Source organism: Ipomoea nil, unplaced genomic scaffold (genome assembly GCF_001879475.1).
Source record: "Ipomoea nil cultivar Tokyo-kokei standard unplaced genomic scaffold, Asagao_1.1 scaffold0761, whole genome shotgun sequence".
Classification (NCBI taxonomy): Eukaryota; Viridiplantae; Streptophyta; class Magnoliopsida; order Solanales; family Convolvulaceae; genus Ipomoea; species Ipomoea nil.
In genome coordinates, this window is record NW_017617189.1 from 593,876 (window position 1) to 602,942 (window position 9,067).

Consider the following 9,067-nt stretch of genomic DNA (forward strand, 5'->3'; position numbering starts at 1 on the left):
TTTCCAACTCTCGCCCGCTTACCGCGTCTCGGCTCAAGCTCGGGTTCTCTACTGGATTCGCCGCTATCATTATCCATAGCTTCGTCAAACGTTCGTTTTGACGTACTTGGTCCCTCGTCGAACCTACAAGGAAATACATTTTCAAAGAAAGATGCATTCCTTGATTCTATTATCGTGTTCTCGTGTACGTCCGGATTATGGGACACGTGTACTAAGAACCGATAAGCACTACTATTATGTGCATAGCCAATAAAGATACAGTCCACCGTCTTGGGACCTATCTTTACTTTCTTAGGTGTTGGCACCAAAACTTTGGCAAGACACCCCCACACTTTCAAGTACTGATAGGAAGGTTTCCTACCGTTCCACAGCTCAAAAGGCGTCTTATCGAGCTTCTTGTGGGGTACCTTATTTAAAAGGTAATTACTTGTCAAAATAGCCTCACCCCACGCATCTTGAGGTAGGCCCGAACTTATAAGTATCGCATTCATCATATCTTTCAATGTACGATTCTTTCGTTCGGAAACACCGTTCGATTGAGGTGAGTAAGGTGCAGTACGCTCGTGTATTATACCTACACTCGCACAGAAGTCACCAATAGGTGCTTCGTACTCACCACCTCTATCGCTTCTAACTTTCTTAATCTTACGATTAAGTTGGTTTTCAACTTCATTCTTATAAAGAATGACTTTTTCCAAGGCTTCGTCTTTGCTTTTAAGCAAATACACATAGCAATAACGTGTGCTATCATCGATAAACGTGATAAAATATTTATTACCACCTCTTGTTTGTATCGATCTAAAATCGTACGAATCACTATGGATTAATTCTAGTGGTTCAGTTTCCCTTTCAACCGATTTGAAAGGTACTTTCGTTAATTTTGCCTCAACACAAATTTCACATTTGTGATTTGTGTTAATTTGAAAATTAGGAATATGGTCCATGTTAATTAATCTACGTATAGAATTATAATTAACGTGACCTAGTCTACCATGCCACAAATTGGGAGACTCAAACAAGTAAACGGAATTAACTTTGCTTTTATTCATGATAATAGGCATTACATTGAGCTTAAAAAGCCCATCAGTTACATAACCTTTGCCTACAAACATTCCTAACTTAGACAAAACAACCTTGTCTGACTCGAACACCATGCGAAAGTCATGCTTGTTCAACAGAGAGCCAGACACCAGATTCTTCCTCAGCTCCGGAACATACAACATGTTGTTCAACGTCAGTTCCTTCCCGGAAGTCATCTTCAGAACCACCTTGCCCACGCCTTCCACAGCAGACTGAGCAGAGTTTCCCATCCAAACCTTCTCGCCCTCAACGGTCTCAAAGGTGTTTAACATCTCTCAGTTGCAACACAAATGCCTTGTTGCACCAGTATCGATGAACCACTCTCGTGGGTTAGAGTCCACGAGGTTCACCTCGGTCACCATAGCCGAAAGGCTAATCTCGACCTCCTTCTGATTGCTTTCCTCAACCATGTTGGCTTCAGAACTCTTGTTCTTCTTCTTTGGAACTTTGCACTCAGAGGACTTGTGGCCAGACTTGCCACAATTGAAGCATTTTCCATGAAATTTCTTCTTGGTAATGCCTCCTTTCGGACCTAGCGTTTGCTTGTCCTTATTGTTCTTCTTGGAGCTTTTAGCATGCTCCACAACATTGGCCTTAGCGCCAACGGTGACAGAATTTCTCCCATCATTCGTCCTGTTCCCCTCCTCAATTCGGAGTCGCTGGATCAGGTCCTCCAGGTTCATTTCCTTTTGCTTATGCTTAAGGTAATTCTTGAAGTCCTTCCACCCTGGAGGCAGCAAGTGGATAATAGATCCCACTATGAAGGCTTCACTCAACGTCATGCCCTCGTCACGGATTTCATCAAGGATTAGTTGTAAATCTTCAACCTGACTTAGCACGGTTGTGAAATCAACCATTTTGAAGTCAAGGAATCGGCCAACCACAAATATATTTGCGTCGGCATCCTCACTTCGGTATTTATGATCCAAGGCTTCCCACAGTGCTTTCGCTGTGCCAATCTTGCGATATACGTCGTATAACGCATCACATAATCCGTTCAGGATGTACTTTCGGCATAAGAAGTCCGGATTGGGCATCCTGTTTCCTTAATTCGGGAACCTTCTCGGTCAAGAATCTCGCAAAGCCGAGAGTTGCCAGGTAGAACAACATCTTTTGCTGCCACCTCTTGAAGTTCGATCCACTACCGGTGAACTTCTCCGGTCTTTCGGCCGAACCACTCGGTACCGTAGGTACCCGAGTCATGGGAATATATCCCTCGGTGCTCCCACCATCTTGTGAACCAACGTTCACTGGTGTAGCTTGGGAATTAGCAACATTGTTTCGATTCCCACCATTGTTGTTCTCAACAACATTCTCCTCCCAGAGAGCTGGCAAAACTGGATTCTCCATTTCTTCTAGGAAAATAGAGATAAACAACCAACGGGAAACGGATATAAGGTTTTAAGATTGTTGGGTAATATGGTTGAAAAATCCCAAAAATAATAATCCTACGAAAAGATTAATATTATATGGGAAAACAGAAAAACTGGGAAGGAAAAGGTTGAGTGTTTGGGTATAGGTTTAGCACGAGTTCGAACACGAAGTTCTTTTCCTTAAAACCTTATTTGCTACCTCCCACAAGTGCTAGGAGTGTTATAGCCTAGGTTTCCCAGGATAAAACGTGCTACGATTCTTTGTTTAAGAACCCGGCAAACAAAGCAAAGCAGTTAACACTAGTTGGTAAAGAAGAGAGTAGAAGCTGAGTTTTGAGAAGCTGAAAGCTACTGGAATTCCTTTCGTTCCTGTACTGTGTAAAATGCTACTGCTCTATCTCTCTTTATATAGGCATGTTGGAGTACTAGCATTCAACATGGCCATTAAATTGGTATTAAAACCAATTGTGTAACACCTGTAACAGCCACCCACTAAGTAGGATTAAACTCAGAATTTAAAATTGGAATTAAAACAGTATTAATTCTGTAACAGATGAGTTTAATCTGTACAACAGGCTGAACTTTCGGGTAGCACCCCCCCCCCCCCCCCCGCGCGAGAGATCCTCTATGCTATACAATTCTACAAGCTTCAAAAGAGCTCATGTATATAAGGGGGGCAAATCTTGTTTCCAAACCAATGTGGGACAAAGTCCACTATTTTCCCTTCATTTCCCAACTCAAATGGGTCTACTTTGAGAATCAATATCTCATTCACCCATTATCCGTTTTGAGCGTACAATATATCAATCTCTTCGTCTTACTACGAAGAATCCGAATCCACTTTGACCCGCAAATCGGAAGTGGACCCCACTGATAATTGTACCACAAAATAGCCTCTTAATATGCCATTTTAAGCTAATTTTTCCAACATTTAATTATGTTGTTTCTTGGCTTATTCCTGATGATCAAGTCCATATTGTTGTTGTTGTGAATTGGAAAGTGTTCATACGTGATTTTGGTTGAATGGGATAAATTCCAAGGTTGGGAAATTGGCCATGAATCTTGTTCCAGCGGGTAGTCGGTGGGGGGACGAACCCCCAACTCGACCACGTGCCGGAAATGGGTGATGTTCCAGCGAGAGGACAAGCGGGTGGACGGCCACCTGCCGGTCTACCCGCTGGAACGGCGAGGTTCCGTCGGCGGGAGGTTGTCCTCTCGTCGTACCCCTTGCGGGTACGGGTCGGTGCGGGGTCTTCGGTCTTTCGCGGGTCGAACCATGTGCTTCGTTGTGTCTTGTTTGACGTGTATGAATTTCGCATGATGTTTTAGGTACCGTAACGTGATTTACGAATCGTGTCTAAGCACGTTGTCTAAATTGTATCGTGTGCTTTACTGAATATGTTTCGGCCTATGGTCGAAACTTGCTGTTCAGTTTCGGCTTGGGGAGCCGAAACACCAAGTGGTATGTTTATAAATAGGCCGAAACTTTCGGCCTGTTCAGGTGAAACATCAAGTGGTATGTTTGGAAATAGGCCGAAACTTTCGGCCTGTTCAGGTAGGCCTTGAGGCCGAGACTACTGAACATGTTTCGGCCTATGGCCGAAACTTGCTGTTCAGGAGCCGAAACATCAAGTGGTATGTTTGGAAAATGGTACCAAAGTTTGGCATAACTTAGCTCTCTCTCGATTCTAGTTGGAATTTGATTTGCACCCCCCTCCCCCACGAGAGAGCCTCTATGCTATATAATTCTACAAGCTTCAAAAGAGAACTTGTATATAAGGGGGGGGGGAAATTCTCTTTCCAAACCAATGTGGGACAAAAGCTCACTTTTTCCCTTCATTTTCCAACTCAAATTGGTCTACTTTGAGAATCAATATCTCATTCACCCATTATCCGTTTTGAGCGTACAATATATCGATCTCTTCGTCTCACTACGAAGAATCCGAATCCACTTTGACCCCACCAAAATCGGAAGTGGACCCCACTGATAATTGTACCACAAAATAGCCACTTAATATGCCATTTTATGCCATTTTAAGCTTTTTTTTTTTCCAACAAACGTTTCGAGGGTATGCACAACGGAAAGTATATAACCTCTTTTTAATCTTATTTGCACGAAACATTGTTCTTGAGAATATTAAGTTTGCTTGTTATTATATGCAATGAAAGCCGTAATTATATAAAGTAAAAGAGAGAGAGATGAATTTTATAGTTGTTCAGTTAACACAGTCTACTTTACTCATCTTCTTGAAACTCTTAGGAAGATTACAATATCCCTTAGTACAATATTGGACGTTCAAGTTTTGAACACCAAACCAGCCTTGAACTCCACCAGGTTTTACAAATATAACCAATGTACTCCATCTCTTTCTGCAACTACCGAGTAGAGAATACAATTTGAAGAAAATAATTCTTCTTTCTCCAACAAAGAGATCTTGGCTTGTGGATCTTGATCTCCTTGAATAAGAAGCAAAAGTCTTTTGAAGTATGGATTTAAATTTTAAAGCTTTTGTCTCTATTTCTCACTGGTCACTAGATGTGAAAACAATTGAAAGCAATGTATACTTAGAATTTTTTTAATTGACCAGCACATTCTTCCACCTTGGAAGTGGTAGTTATATGTGTACAAATAAGTCAAATGTATTTGATAAAATATAAATAAATTATTTGACTCGTGATAAACTCAAATCGTGTCAATGAAATATATTGACATGACTTGCATCACTAATTTTATTTACAAAAGATTTAAAAATTATTTTACTATAGACTAACACCGGTGGCATCAATAAAATGAAAAATAAAAAAGAAATATAATTTTTGGAAGGTTTGTTAGGAATAAAGTGTAATGGTTTTGATATGCCAAATATGTATTTGTAGATCTCCCAATTTTATTTCTTAGGTCTAGTAGAGTCTTAGACCATGATCGGGGAATTATTTAAATTGGAAAAGAGAAAAACAGAGGAAGATGCATGAAAATAGAAGAAAAAGATATAAAGCATAAAATCAAGAATTTGTCTGGAGAAAATGACAAATTAAAAAAAAAGGTGAATGATATGAAATCACGTCAATGCTACTCAAAGAAATATCCCAGAAGAATTTTTGTGAAGAAAATTAAGATTGGAATATTGCATGAATTTTACTTAGAGATCAAACATATATGGAAAGAAAGGAGTACATCAAAGATGATTGGAGATTTAACAAATAAATTGTATGGACGAAGTGGAAGATGCTTGATATGTTATGTGAAATAACTCAAGTTAAAAACTCACCATTAAGAATTTAACAAGGTAAAGGTTCTCAATTGCACTGATTTCATAGGAATTGGAAATTGGGAGCAAGTTTCACATGGAATCAATTCAAGTTGAGAGCCAATCGAGATTGTAGTATGGGATGCAGACAATTGAATTTGAAGTGTCAATTACAGTGGAGAAAAGTTCAAAGCCAGTTTGAAGTCTGAGACAGGTGCAGTGAGAACACCCAGACGTGAGAAAATTCAAATTGGGAGGAAGTTCAAAGCTAGTCCAGACGTGAGAATGAAGAAGGTGAAGTGAGAACACTGAGAACTAAGAAAGACTTAATTGGTATTTTCCACATGAATTCCATTTTTTTAAATCTTTTTTTTGAGACCTACAATATCGATTAACCCTATTTCGCCATTTTTGTTTTTGTGACATTAAGCTAGACTAGATAATCTGAGATAAATCGTATTGATAATTCCCTCTTAACCAATTTTTCCATTGACTCGTTATAGACCGCTGAAGTTTCTTATGTATTACTTCAGACTGAAATATTCCTTGTGTTCGAAAGGAGTCTTTCATTTGAGTTTTAAGGAAGAAAGATGTTCCATGATGTTGAAGAACGGATCTTAATTTAGACAAGTTAACAACCCCGGTTTGTGATATTTTGTAAAATACATATGCTTGTGACAAGTTGGATAAATCACAAAAAATTTCTGAATTTTTCTTACAACTATTATAAGTATAAGTTTTTATATTTGAAATAAAGTGAATTGTATTTTTAGTTTTTTTATTAATTATTTTTTTATTTGTTTCATTCTTGGAAATATATTTTTCGAACACCCAGACGTGAGAATGAAGAAGACGTGAGAAATTCAAATTGGGAGGATCCAGTCTAGACGTGAGAATGAAGAAGGTGAAGAAAAACTTACAGGTGAAGTGAGAACACCCAGACGTGAGAAATTCAAATTGGTAGGATCCAGTCCAGATGTGAGAAATTCAAATTGGGAGGATCCAGTCCAGACGTGAGAATGAAGAAGGTGAAGAAAAACTTACAGGTGAAGTGAGAACACCCAGACGTGAGAATGAAGAAGACGTGAGAAATTCAAATTGGTAGGATCCAGTCCAGACGTGAGAATGAAGAAGGTGAAGAAAAACTTACAGTAAACCAGACGACAATTGAAATTGGGTGTCAATTACAGTGGAGAAATTCAAATTGGGAGGAAGTTCAAAGCCAGTTTGAAGTGTCAATTACAGTGGAGAAATTCAAATTGGGAGGAAGTTCAAAGCCAGTTTGAAGTCTGAGACAGGTGAAGTGAGAACACCCAGACGTGAGAATGAAGAAGACGTGAGAAATTCAAATTGGGAGGAAGTTCAAAGTCAGTCCAGACGTGAGAATGAAGAAGGTGAAGTGAGAACACCCAGACGTGAGAATGAAGAAGACGTGAGAAATTCAAATTGGGAGGATCCAGTCCAGACGTGAGAATGAAGAAGGTGAAGAAAAACTTACAGGTGAAGTGAGAACACCCAGAAGTGAGAATGAAGAAGACGTGAGAAATTCAAATTGGTAGGATCCAGTCCAGACGTGAGAATGAAAAAGGTGAAGAAAAACTTACAGTAAACCAGACGTGAGAATGAAGAAGGTGAAGAAAAACTTACAGTAAAGAATTTCTCACAAGGAAAAATACTAGTACTAGTCTAACTAGTATGGGATTAAAGTAAAGAATTTCTTACAAGGAAAAATACTAGTCTAACTAGTATGGGATTTAATTGAAGAATATTTTTAAATCCCAAAGATACAAGGACCACTTCAGAGCTGATCAGAGAAGCCATTCTACACCAAAACAGAGACCCAGATATTCCCACTCAACGTAAAACCAGAGGAATATCAGATGAAGTTTGGGAACTCATTTACATGGAGATGAAGCTTTAACAACGGCTATCTTATCTCTTCAGACACTTTGTAGAAGATAAGATAAAATCTCTGATAAAAGATACAATATTTCAAAAATGAGATCGTCTCTTTCCAACGGACATATTCTCATTACCAGCTATAAAATGATGAAGATATGAAGACTTGAAGAACACGAACTCACAAACTCAAGAGCAGAAAATACGAGCAAAGAGCTTAAAAGAGCAATAGAGAAAAAACAAAAAACATCATTTGGTATAGAGCATACCAAAAATCTTCAAGTGAGAAGTGAGAAAAGAAAAAAGAACTCAGAGAGCTTCAAGAAAAATATTCTGAGAGTTCTTAAATAGAGCAAAACAGAGCATAAAAATCAAGTGCTTTACTTGATATATTCAAAGAGAGAAAACACTCAAAGCATTCAAGAGAAATCATTCCAGAGTGTTTTAATCTTCATCAAAGAGACCTGCGCATCATTGAAGATCAACTACAGAGTCTCAAAAGTTGGAAGCAAGACAACACTTGTTTTGGAGCAAAACAAGAGAAGGGAGGAAATTAGCACGGAGCTGTGAAATCCTGGATTGTCACACGGAGCTGTGAGAACCGAAGCAGTAGTGTCGGAGGCACTGGGCATGATTAGTGCGGGCTTTGTGATCAAAGCACTAAATCACGGGATACGTTTCTACCGGAGTGTGGAAGACGGGGGGAAAGTAACGTGGAGTCGTGAAATCCTGGGATAGTAGCGCGACGATGTGAAACCCGAAGCAATAGTGTGGTGTCACTGGGCGTGATTAGTGCGGGCTTTGTGATCAAAGCACTAGATCACGGAAATTCATTGTATCTTGGAACCAAGAAGTGGTAGATATAGTGAATTGCTCTTGGAGAGAAGAACAAGTGGAGTAGGAGGATTACACCACCTCGCGAACCACTATAATTGTCTTGTGTTCTTTACTGCTTTCTTTACTTACTGCTCTTTACTTAATTTCTCTACACGATATATACTGCTCACACAATCTCACACACACTTTAACTTTATTTAATTCCGCTGTGCACCATACTCTAACAATCTGGTTAAGAGTTTTGGTTTATATCTGGCTTAGCAATTGTTGTGCTGTGCGAAAAAGTTTGAAAGTCTATTCACCCCCCCCCCCCCCCCCCCCCCCCCCCCCGCGCCCTCTAGACTTTCACCTTACCTCTTTTGGGACCAACAATTGGTATCAGAGCAGGCTGTCTATTTAGGCCAATTTGCTATCTAAGCACGTGCCTAACTGGGTCAACCGTTTCTGACTGCTAGACAGATCCATCCTACAAAGTGTGTTATTGGATTAATCTTTCATATCTCTCGTGATGATGATGAAGAAAGATTTAGCTCAAAATCTATTATTCTCACTTGATAAATTTGATGATTGGAAAGTTCGTATGCAGGTACACTTATCGGCTTTACACGATGAAATGTGGGAAGTTATTTC